The sequence below is a fragment of the Corvus hawaiiensis genome, chromosome 4, assembly GCF_020740725.1.
Source record: "Corvus hawaiiensis isolate bCorHaw1 chromosome 4, bCorHaw1.pri.cur, whole genome shotgun sequence".
Taxonomy (NCBI): Eukaryota; Metazoa; Chordata; class Aves; order Passeriformes; family Corvidae; genus Corvus; species Corvus hawaiiensis.
The window spans coordinates 13340954-13353765 of NC_063216.1; the positions used below are offsets into that span (position 1 = coordinate 13340954).

General features: G+C 38.7%; 1 long non-coding RNA gene across 15 annotated transcripts in view; it reads left to right on the forward strand.

Moving 5' to 3' along the window:
* LOC125324675 overlaps window positions 1-12812 on the forward strand; it is a 170823-nt gene that overhangs the window by 115268 nt on the left and 42743 nt on the right. For all 15 annotated transcript variants that reach the window (XR_007203073.1, XR_007203065.1, XR_007203066.1 and 12 more), the window contains 2 exons: window positions 1250-1355; window positions 8160-8334. This is a non-coding gene — a long non-coding RNA (uncharacterized LOC125324675). The remainder of the gene's footprint in view (window positions 1-1249; window positions 1356-8159; window positions 8335-12812) is intronic.

The window sequence follows — 12812 nt, forward strand, 5'->3', positions numbered from 1 at the left end:
TTCTGAAGTCACATTGCCCCAAGTTTTGAAAATGTCAGGCTTGCATCAATATTCATAAGAGACCCAAGCTCAGTGATATTTAATGAAAGAATACCTTCATGGAAAGTACTTTACATGAATAGTAGATGCATTTTAGAACCTGTTTGAAATGGATATGTAGAGCTTTATGTTCTCACAAAGGCAAAAACTTAGTGAACAGAAGTGTTTGAAGCATGTGGATCTTTTGCTACTGGATTTGGATTTTAGTTAGACCTCTGTGTTGCTGTCTGACCTGTGATGAGGTGACACATCAATCTGCCGTGCAGTCATCAGGACAGAATGGTGAGAAGAGGCAGAGACCTGGAGAACCAGGGGTTAGAGGAGACTTGGACTCGTGCCTGATATGGCCCGTGGCAGTGTCTGGTTGGTGGGGCTGCCTGGAGTTTTGAAAGACGAGCAGAATCAAGGAAAATACCAAAGAAGGAGAAATGAAGTATACTCTGGGCATTCTGTAACATTTCTGTTCTCACCCAGCTCTACGAGAAGTTGCAATAGATGTGTACTTATGTCGATTAATCTTCATGTTAATGTCAGTGAACCAACTCTTCCATAAAGGTAGAAGACATTTTCTTACTGGCCTCGAGAGAAAACAATTCTCTGGTGTTTGTTGTGATGAATTTACAGGTATTTCACAGGGCAATTTTCCCAAATTCTCTGCTTGTATGAACTGGTACAGCATCACTTTACTCAATGCAAGCTTATCCCAGTTTTTGTGGCAGGTGATCTGGCCTTGGTGAGCAACAAATCATTTGCCCCCAGTTCCTGAGTAACCAAGAGATGGAAAGTTTTCATTAGGTTTGGATTGTAGCTTTCCTATAACGTGCACACTCCAGGTGAGTTGGCCTAAGCCAGTGAGGTGTCTGTGTATGCAGATGTTGTACCCCAGCTAAAACACGTTTCTAGTTCAACTGAAGAAGGGTAGCAGGAGAAGAGTTGGCAAAGTAGTCACTAAATCCAGCGAAGCTTCAAGCACTGCCAGTAGTCTTGAGGGCAATTCAGTTCAGGAGGTTCCAAACAACTGCTGAAGGAACAGTGACATGGTTTGTTTGCTGTTGCTTGTTTATCTGTTCTGCATGGTATGTCACATTTATCAGTCAAAAAGATTGTAGGGGGTAACAGTAATGATGATGTTTTGACTTTTGCTGTGTTTTTTCTGTGTTTTCTGACTAAATTCATACTCAGATGGCTTCTTCTTCTTCTGCTGTTCCAGCATGTCTGTCTCAGGCTGCCGCTAAAAAGAAGAAGCAGTAATCTGGCAAAATGAACTCAGAACACAAAAAGAGGAGCCACTGGAGACTAATCTGCAAGGTGTTCAGGTATTTGGACTTTCATATGGTACAGTAATTGGTGCATACATGTGGTGTGCTCTGCAGTTCTTGTTCTTGTTAACTCACAAAAAGTGGCTGAGAAAATGAGGTAAATAAAAAATTATGTGAAGGATGAAAGTTGTTTAGTCAGAATGCCTCCATGGAACTTAAAGATGGAGCCAGGTTTGGAAAGGTAGAGTTGCAGCTCCAAGGTCAACATGTTGATGCTGCTGTCCATCACATCTGTTAGCCAGATCAGATTTTACCATCTGTTTCTGCCCAGAGCACCAATGGCCATCTGAGAAGTGGTGGAGAAAAAGGACCCTTCTCTGACATCCGCTGGAGCAAAGCGAACAGCCCCTCCTCTGCTGATAGGCTAAGGCACTGTAACACTCCTGGTGACCTTAGGAATTAGGTCCTGGGCTAGGTCAACAGTGAGGAAGAAATTAATTTTGGTTCCCATAGGTGCCAGAGGTCCTGTGTCACTTGCCAGGCCTCAAGGATTTTTGGCAGCTTTAGGTTGTATATATGTGCTGGATACAGCTGAAAGAAAATAAGCTGGATACAGCTGAAAGAAAATAAGGCATTTACAGTTCTTCTCAGTGCAGAAATGAGACTTTCTAGTTGGAAAGCAAGAACAATCTAGAGAAATGTTGTAATTTTCTAGATAATAGGAAAATGGATTTTTGTTTTATGAATACATACAGGAGAAATAGCACAGCTCTGTTGAGTTGTTCCATGTCTCTGAAGCAAGGAGAACACTTGTGTGATTCCTTTTCCATGCTCCATGTGAGCAGGTGATGACAGACAGACTATGGATGTGCAATGTGACCGCTTAATGGCAGCAAGTAATTACATACATGTTTGTATGATGATGTAAGTGCAGAGGTTGGCTATACACGGCTTTGTAGCTGATTAATTAGGGGAAGCAAATGAGCTGCTAATGGGAGTAAAGGTAAGAGTTGTGCTTGCAGAGTGCACCAGTACCAAGGTGCATTCAGAGAAAGCATTTTATTTGTACAGTCATTGCAGTCTTATGTTATCTCATTGCAATGATTAAGCTGTTATAATTAACTGTTGCTCATAATTAAGTATTTTAAACAATTCCACAAAAGCAGAGGTACCTCCTAAGGGTATATATTTAATGGTTATATCACTGATATGTGAAAAATCACTCTTGTTGAATGTTACATCATATGTGACTGAAAAGCAGATGCAAGTAAACAGCAAAGTCATTCTGGATATTATTTTAATTCCTGAACTACACACTCTATCAGCTTGCAGATATTTATTCATGTTGGTATTTTTTATGTGTGTATTCCCGTGGTTTTGGCAGTGTGTTCATAGACACTGTTGATGTACTGTTTCAGATTCTGCTACCAAACTGCTTCTGGGACTTCATGCAGTTCTCTTCATCTGAGAGAACCTCAGATAAGTTACATGGAAAATTCATAGTAAATCCCAGAGCACCAGATTTTGCTGCACATAATGCAGATGTAACACATGGGACCAGTGAGTGATGGTGTAGTATTATTAGTACTTTTCCTTTCAGTATTTTGTCTTTTTTTTTTTTTTTTTTTTTTTTTCCAACATTGGGCCCTCAATGCAAGTAGTTGCTTGCCGTGGCATCTCAAATAAGTAAAGTCAATGGTGAAAATTCTTAGTTTTTTGCCAAGTGTTTTAGAGCCTTGAGCCAGCTCATTAGCCTTCAGAAACATCCTCAGTCTCACTTTAGAAGAAACATTCTCAGTCTCACTTTAGAACTAGAGTATTCTCTGCAAGAACAGGAAACTGCTGTCAGAATCTCCTAATGTAGATTTAGGAAAAGTTTCTATTCAACTTTGAAGAGTGATACTGTTTTCTTGCAAGAAGATTAATTGTATCTAAATAATTTAAACTTTTTATCCTTTTGAAAATAAGTACGCTTGAGATTAAAAAAATGTTTTACCATTCAGTTATGCAGTTCCTTCAAAAGAGTTATCACTTAAAGACAGGAGAAACAAGCCTTACACAAGTCTTATTGATGATAGGAGGAATAGTACCTGAGAACATTTTGTAAGCTGAAATTATGGACTCGTTCTGTACCCAAAGGTGGTGGTCAAAGCAAACATCCAGTATTTTAGATGAGAATTACTGACCTTCCTTAATGTTCTGAAAACTCATCATTATGGGGAAGATAGAATTTGAATTTCAGATTGTGATCATTCCTCAAAATAACAAAACTCTAAAAGTCAGATTTTCCTCTGAGAAATTTCAGACTGTATAAGATTTGGGTAACTATGAGTAACAAGCTGTTTTAGAAAGGAAATTTTTTTCCTTCTTTGGGGAAAAAATGTGCTTAATGCTTTTTGCAAACATTTCATGTTTCTACCACTATCCTGATAGACCATTTTCTAAACAAATTACAGATACAACAAAGCTACTTACAAGTGTTGCTATGTTTGAGAGATGCAGATTTTAATTTAGTTCTGTTTTCATGGAAAGAGTGCTTCCATTTCACAAATTTTGTGTCATTTTGGGACCTGAGAAACTTGAAATCAATATTTTATCACAGTCAGTATTTCTAGAAGATGATGGTGGATTAAAAGGTACTTCTCCTAATTATAAAACTTTGCAAAACTCTCAAACTCTCATGGTCTTTCTCATTCCAAAACACTCTGCATTGAGCACAGGAAGAATTAGTATCAAATAACTAATAGAGCATGTGATTTTTGCTGGGTCTGGTAACCAAGGCAATGGTTCCAGACAGTGCAGAAGGGTCAGTTCCTTGTTTGGAACTTTGGGTCTGCACTGAGTGGTGATCATGATGTCCGGGTGCTGTTTAGTTAGTGGGGAGGTCTGGATGCCTTTGTTTCAAAACCATGGCTTTGCACCTACTACACAGCCCAGACATGAGCAGTTCCTGATGCAAAATGAAGACTAGGGAGGAGTGGTTAGGTGAATGTCAGCTGTAAAAATCTAAATGCAGTGATGACACTAAGAAGGGAAAAAAACTTAAGGATAGCCTTAATTTCTAAAGTTCCTGAACTTGTGGTCTGTACGTTTGGTTTCCCTGATAATGTCCAAAAACATGATTTGGGGTTTTTTCTTTTCCTTTTATTTTTCTTTTCTGGAGGCAGGGCATTCATTGGACCTAAGTAGCATTTATTGACAAGTAATACGGAGAGGGAAGAGAGTTTCAGATATGAATTAAGTCTGAGTTATAGTGAGTCATAACTGACAACAGAACACCCAAGAAGAGCCATGAGACAGGATGAGATGAAGTGAGACAAGCCATGAAAGAAGGGACAGATTTATGAGTTATTGGCCTACAGGTGGGATGAGAAGATATGAGTGGAGAATGAGATCATCAGGCAGAAGTCTGGTAGGGGAAAAGGAGGGGGTTCTCAGGACACATCCTGGTAGCCTCCTGTGCATACTGGGAGGATTGATTTAAGACACAGGAAAATCAGTGTTAAAAATTATACAACGATGGGTTAGATACCAAACCTCAGAGGGGCTAGATTTTTCTCTCCCTACACTTAGAAAAACAAAGACACAACACTTAGGATGACCCTGAGCCTGCAACAGTACACGGAGACCACCCACTCCAAGGGTTATCTCACCTGGTTAAATCCTATCAGCCTGCTTTCAGTGTTGGTAATGCAGGGCACTTTTCAGCAGTTCAAGAAAACTGTTGTATTGCTTAGAATAAAGACAGGAGGCAAAATTTTCACCTTCAATCTAAACAATTCAACAGTTTTCTTAAAACATTAAGATTTGCTTTTCATCCCTGAAACTGAAAGCATGTTTCCAAATAACTACATCCTTCATACTAGGCTGCAGCCAAGGCACTGTGTATGAGTTATAATTGGTGGAACTGATTGCCAAGTGTGTTTGGGTGAAATTTCAGCTGGCAAAATTATAATCCATTTCAAGATTCAGTATCTTAAAATTCTCACCTGAAAGATGAAAGTAAGACCTTGGCTGCTCACAAGGGCCTGTACAGATCTGTGAAGTTTTTGTGTTACTGTAGTCATGGCCCCTGCCCCTTTTCTAGTTTTGTTCCTGTATTCTGTACAGAGAGATGAGGAAAATCTGTTTGGAGAAATGCACTGAAGTCTGTTCTTTAGCTGAATCTGCAGAATCAGTTGGCATCCTCTTGAAAAAAACTTTCCTGGTGGAATTTCTTCTTACACCTGATTCTGATACGAATAGATAGGAGTGGGGAAGAGGCAAATGTGTGTTTCTCACAGATTCAATTATTTTTGCTTCGTGATTTAGCTAAGAATACTAAGGACTCATATGTGCAGGTGGAGAGATTGAATTAAAAGTCATTAAACTTGGTAATGGATTGGTAGAACTTGAGGTGATCAGTAGAGCAGTTTTGATTTGGTTGGATGTATGAAATTTAATTTAGACTATAAAGGTGAACTGCATTAAAAATTCACAAAATCTCTATTATTCTTTAACTATATTTGGAGCTATTTAGTTTTGTGTGGAACTGAAAAAAATGGGTAGTTTTTCCTTAAAACAGTAAAGTTAAAAAATTGTGAAACTTTTTTTGCTCGGTTTGAGCCAGTGGGCTAAAACAGGATTTGGTTAAGCCTCAGTGTGTAATATTGTATATTTTGTTTAACTGTTGCTGATCACTTGCTCCACAGCAGTGTGCACGGAGTCAGAGCTCCCTTCAGGAAGGGCTGGAACATCTGAGCTTAGTGCTGGGACTCGTCCTGCAGCAGAAGGACTTTCCAGCTGCTCAGACTGGCACCTGTCCTCAGCCCTGTCCAAACCCAAATGCCTAAGGAAGTGTGTAAGGACAAGGAAATTGTAGATCATATTTCAGCTAAGTGATCTCTTGGTGCTCCCCCACCCCAGAGAAACATGCAGCCAGGCATAGTTTATTTCTCATTAGCAACTGAAGTGGATTTCTGTTCTGTAAACTTTCCCGACCTCCCTGTGAGCCTTGCAGCCTCCCTCGCAAGGAGTCCTACAGCATAACACACCTGTTGTGAAGAGCCAGTTCATTTTTGTTTGTTTTGAAACTACCTCGTGCTAGTTGGAGGTGGAAGGATGCCTTATAGAGTCCAACAGTGAAACTGGAAAAGAATTTTTAAGATTGTATTTTTGAAATGTAATTGATGTTTAGGCATTATGTAAGTGTGGTAGAGCACAGTTAAGTAATCCAGGACCGGGTTGCCTTGTGAGTGGAATAACCAGTAACCTAAAGGGTCTGTGCTTCAAGAGAAGTTAAGTCTTAGCAGCCATATCAGTTTTAAGCGTGGGCATATTTGGTAATAGCAGAAAAACCCCAATGGGTTCCAGTTGATGAAGCATTTGAGCATGCATTTAACTGCTCTGCGCATTTCAGTCTGAGCTGTGCTGGACTACGGAGTCTGGGTGTTACTCTGGAAGTACCTCTCTGTAAAATTTGATCCTGTTGCAGCGCTTACAGTGGGGTTTTTTTGTTTGCTGGATAAACACCGTAGGCTTTTGACTTTGCTATCCTGTGTTGGATAGTGTTTGTTTTGTGTAGAGCCCTGATTCTAACTAGGAGCTTATTGACGTCAACGTGTTCTGGGATGTTTCTGCTTGCCAGTGATAAAAGGCGTGAATGGTAGAGAGAAGTAATGGGAAGAGAGAGGTTAAAGGTGCATGAGGAACCCTGACATCTATGGAAGATAGGAAGAACATAGATCATCACTCTTACATATTGAGACACAAGATCTCCTTAGGATGGGCTAATAAATACTTCAGTAACTTCAGCTGCCTGAGCTGCTGTGTCTGCAGACATGGTTTCCCCTTCGTAGCACCTTCTGTGAAATAAAAACACAGTAAGAGCTTCAAATGGAAAACAGTGGAAAGAGAAAAGTATTAAAATTACAATTTGCTCACCAGGTTTTGTAGACTAATAAGATTATTCCTGCAAAACAAAATGACCAGCCAAACAAACATACAAAATCATGACAATTGAGAGACTGATTTTAACTAAATCGCCATAGAGTCTTGCTGTCTGTGGGAATTTTTCCTTACTAGATTTCATTTTAAGAAGGTTTCTTAATGCAAATGGACTTTGCAAATCTTAGTCCACTGAAACTTAAAAATCAAATCTTCTCTTTTGGCAAAATATAAGAAATATAATGCATGACATTACATTACATAACAGTGTTATTCCAAAATGAGTAGAGTTCCAGGTTAAAATTCAAGACAAGCTGGTATAATACCATATTTGATCCACACATATACTAAATTCCTTATGCAAAGACAAAGCTTGGGAGAAGACAAAATACCTTCTTTTTTGTATGACATAATGGGGCACTGAAAGATTAGGGTCACAATGTTAAAAATTCTGAAGTCCTATTTAGATTGCAGGACAGAAGACTGGACTTTGAAAAATGCTTAGCTCTATTGGCCCTGAGCTATTCCAAATATCTGATCATAAGAACTGGAGCAGGAGCAGGTTGATGCTGTGCTCACTTGGAAATCTGACACCAGTGGTGTCACTAGCAGTAGAAAATAGAGAAGCTGTTTGGAACATCTGTTTCAGTGCAGGAAATAAATGTGGATGCTGACATTTAACCCAGTGTCTAAACAAAACACCTTTCTGGGTTTTCATAAGTATTCTTCATAGGCAGAGGGTAAGGGGGAAGGAAACAGAACAAATGAAAAGTCATCATTAGGGTGGAGAGGAATGAGGGCAGCAGGATAGCAGGTGTAGGAAGAAAATGCCATGGACATTGATGTCAGTGAAAGATGCAACCCATCAAAAGCCATGCCAAAAGTAGCAAAAGAAGATGCTGGAAGCGGTAAAAAACGGAATTATTTTTCCCACAGGTGTTGCTGTTGAGCAGAAATTGGAAGCAAACTGTGGGGGTCAATAGATTAAGAAAATAGTCCTGCTCATCATCACAGGAAACCATAAACCTCAGCACTGTGGGACAGGAGTGACCAGCAGTGACCAGCTTTACTGCCTTAGGAGCATCCCCATTAGCTGTATTTCTCAGATAAGGTAAGAAATCAGTTAATTTCTGAATTGAATTGGGAAAATACTGTTTATAATCAAACTAAATGCAGCCTAAGCAAAAAGCCTGAATATAAACTTCTAAAATCAGTGACTTTATACATCTTCCAGAGGCCATATATGTCAAGCGTACACCCGTCTTTCAGACTGATACAGTAGAAGTGTGTTAACACAGAATACTGATGTAATTCTCTCTGTTCATTTTCTTTCTTGAAGCTGTTTGCTGCATTTCAGACAGGTTAAAATGGAGTGTTTTTCTGACTCTTGGGACTGACATTCAGCTTGCCTATTATGTCTTATTAAAGGCTCTGTCAGGTTTGAAAATCAGAAGTGTTCAAATAAAAAACAGTGTCTGGAGAGAGAGGCACAATATGCTTCTGTTTTCCAGCCTGTTAATAAGTGAGGAGTGGGAGGTAAAGCAGGGTTCAGTACAGGACTGGGGGCTACTTTAGTCCTTTCTTTAACTGAAAAGAGAAAAAAAATGTTTATTTGTTGGGGAACAACCTGTGTTTGTATGCACTCAAAATACTGATTGATTTGCTGATGTTACTGACAGACACTGCATGCATTTAATGTCCTTGGACGAGAATTTGCAGTAATTCTGTTTCCCTTTGTGGAGATAATTAAGGCACACAACAGCTGTCTGGGAAACATTAGCGCTCCACTACCTGTTCCCAGGGGAGCAGAGGCAAGGCAGGAGTCATTTGACCGCGTGATTGGCAGGACTGGAGTGAGAATCAAACCTTAACCAAGCCCTGCAACCGAAGGTGGACACACAGCATTGTACTTAAAACATCTACAGTTGCTACGCAAATCTTGGAATTGTTTTGGTTGGAAAAGACCTCTAGGATCATCGAGTCCAACCATCAAATGCAGAGGAGAAGGTAGTTTTGTGTGTAGAGACAAAAGATACAGCTGCGCTAAATGCTCTACAAATACATAGTGAGAGGAATCCTCATCATGACACTGCTCAGCCTATCTAAAAGAGGAGGAATCTCCTGTATGTTTCTTTTAGATAGTAAGTCAACTCTGCCACAGCTGAGCAAGATTTAGACATGTGTCTTTTCTTCTCAAATCAAAACTGTATATTAGTTAAAGGGTACACCTTTTAATTAATTTCTCAAAATGTGTGTGTGTATTGCATTATTTCACAGAATTATTTAGCTTAGAAGCACAAGCTTCCCTAAACCTCATGGTTTGTGCAGTATCCTCCTTATCTATAAATAAACAATATATGACCTTTGTACTCTAGAAGCCTAGTAAAGACTCTGGCAGGACATCACACAACCTCTTAATATAACTTTCCAGCTATTTGTGGGAGTCTGCCTCCGTGTCGCTGAGAAACAGAGTTGGAGGTGACAGTTCAGATTTTGCCTCCTCCTTCCGGAAGCCATTTCAGTCATACAGCCAGTTATGTATCTTACTGTGCATTTATAGCTTAAGGAGTCATTTCCACTTGGAAATAGTCCTGGGCACAGCGAAGATGGACATAGAGTGCAGGCAAAGGTACAGCTCTGTTATTGCTTTAAGGTACTGAGATTAAATGTATGTTTACCAGGTTTCTGTTTCAGTGAAAATTGCAATAATAAATGTGATTATGTACAGTTCAGTAAAGATGCAATTTAGAATGTTAAAATATTTATGTGAGGTCTCAAATGCCACCCTAAGTAGGTGTTATATTAAAATTGCATATTAAAACAAAATACAGATTTCCCTTCCATACTTGATGTCAGTTACTTCATTTCAATTACTGAAAATATTTTGCAATTGTTTTTAGTTTCCTGTTTTTCTCTGCTTACATAAATAAACTTAGAAGTTTAATGAATTATGCTTAGATCCTTCAATATTTAAACTTCTGTCTGCTTTGATAATTAAAATTGAAAGCAAAATAAAATTTAGAAGTGTAGAATGCAGGCATGGTGTTTCCACATGGCCAGAACGTTTTCAGATGTTCATAAATGTTGTACTGTTCTGGAGCATCATATTAATATTTGAAGCAGATATGTGTTCAACTATAGGAAGACTTTCTTAGGTCTTTTTTTTGGGCGTCAGACCTCCAGTAAGCTGTTTAACATGAGGGCTCCTCCAGTGACCCTTGCTGAAACAGTGTTTGTTAGAGTGCATGTGGCAAAGCAGCCACTTGATTCCAGGAGTCTGGAAAATGCAGTGATATTTCAGGTGAAAGCGGTGTATTCCACTAGCAAAGGTGGTGATCTTTTTGTAAACTGAAATTCTGTGAATTTTAGAGAGAAGCTGTGATTTTTAAGGTTATACCTGCATTAGTGGTATGTATTAGTTTCTACATTGTTTAGTTTACATATTTCACCTACATTCTTGTAGCCAGATGCAGAGCTGTTTCTGTCTAATGAGTGTCTACTCTGAGGATATTTTTATCAACAACTATACAAAGGAAACTGAAATTAAAGACTTCCCCATAGGCTTTGTGGATCATCCACTGTTTTGTTGTTGAATTAATGAATGTTCAGTACAACACTACAAATGGAAAATGAGCTGCCATTGTAAGGGAAATTCAGATATGTTTTATGGATCCTTTGTTTTTCTTGCTTCCTTGTGGTTGCACAAAATCTGTGTTTTAGGGAGAGTGAGAGAAAATCCTAAGGGCAGCTGTCAGAACCAGGACAGAGATTTGGTTTAGTCACTGGTCTCCATGCAAAGGGACTTCTCTTTCCTCCTTCCCTGCTGCTGGACCTAAAAATGGATTTTGGAGTCCCAGAGCTTGTGGCTTCAGTTATGTGGGTATATGTTGTGAGAATTAGTAGTGCCAGTGGAACTCAAGGTTGATAAATACTACTATTATTTTACAATTAGGTATTAAATGTTACCTGTATTACCCTCTCAGGACAACACACGGCACTTCAGGGAAGAAACGCGTAACATGACTTGAAGAAAACGAGAACGTGTTTAAACAGAATGTCTCCAGGATAGTCAAGGGAGAGATTAAACCAGAGTTCAGAGGAAGTCTTTTGTAGGTACACACACTAGTGAGGAATTACCAAAATGGGAGAGCCAAAGGGGGGTGCTTAGCTTGCCCTTTTTCCCCACAGTAAAATCTGGGAAATGAAATTTCAAATGTCATGTGAATATTGAGCCCTATTTTGGTTTACTTTTAGTTTGTTGCAGAAAATAATTCCAAGGCTTCTTTTTTTTTGTCCTGCTGTTGTTGGACAAGGGTTCTTTCAGCAATGTCAAACTGGTTGACTTACAATAGGAAAAAGTGCTGTGAAAGAGTGATAAATAAACAAAACCAGAAAGGTTTTTTATGTGTTTGTTCTCCACTAACTTTTTACTGTGCTGATACTCTCAGTGATTATTTATGATTGTATGAAAACTGTGTCTGTCTGCACAAATATGAGAAGACACGCTTGGTTTAGTTGTGCATATGAAGAAAAGGAACTGCATAAAATATTTTTCATTCCTCTTGTTAATTCTTGATTGAAATCCATTGAGCATTGTTATTCTTTTGCTGGTAATGCACAGACAAAAGAGCAGACTGTCACCAAAGAAAATTCCTTAATTCATATTTTAAAGGATAAAAATGAAGAACATGTTATTTATTTTATGGATATGTATGTGCATAGTTAAACGTGTATCAGTTATGGGCCAAGGAAAGCAGAAAGGAATCCTTAGTGCAATGATGGAATGGGAAGGAGAGAACCAGAACAGAGCTGGCTTTGAGATTTGAGGCAAAGGAAGGCATTTCATGTGCAAAGGATCAGGCTCCTATTGGATTCCCAGTACTGGGGGCATAAAACTTTAATTTCCTTACAGAAGCAGAGCAGTTTGAAGTGATAGGTTTGACAGTGGAAGCTGAGTATTGGTTTTCTTTTTAATGTATTATTTATAATTTAAGAAGTTGTTATAATTTATTACATTTTATTTTACCTTGTCTTTAAAACTGCTAGTTATTTTTTAAAATAATAGAGTAAGGTTTAGAATGCAGATTTACACAAATACATATATATCCATTGTAGAAAAAAAAAAATCTATGAAGCAAAGACAATAGATTTAGATCAATTCAATTTGACATTTTGTGTGCAAGCAGACTTGGGAGCCTAATTTGTACTGATTACAATAAAAATAATTTTGATGAGGGAAATGTTATGACCCACACACAAAGGTGGGGTAACTGAGGTTCTTGTTAATAGATCCCTTGGGGTGGATCAGAGTGAAGTGACACTGTGGTTTTAGAGAGAGAGATAGGGAGATAGATAGCAGGTTTATTTTAGAACCATTTGATTGCAATGGAAAGGAGGTATGTAGCTGGCTTGGTTAGTATCTACAGAAATACAGCAATATAAAAGTATAAAGGTACCACTTAAGAAAACATATAAGGAAAAGAAGGGAGAAAAGATAAGAGTAGATAGTGGAAAGATATCACCACCCATGAATCCAGTGACAGGACTTGATTGTTACAATTTCATTGTCTGTTGGTTGAGGTGATAGTC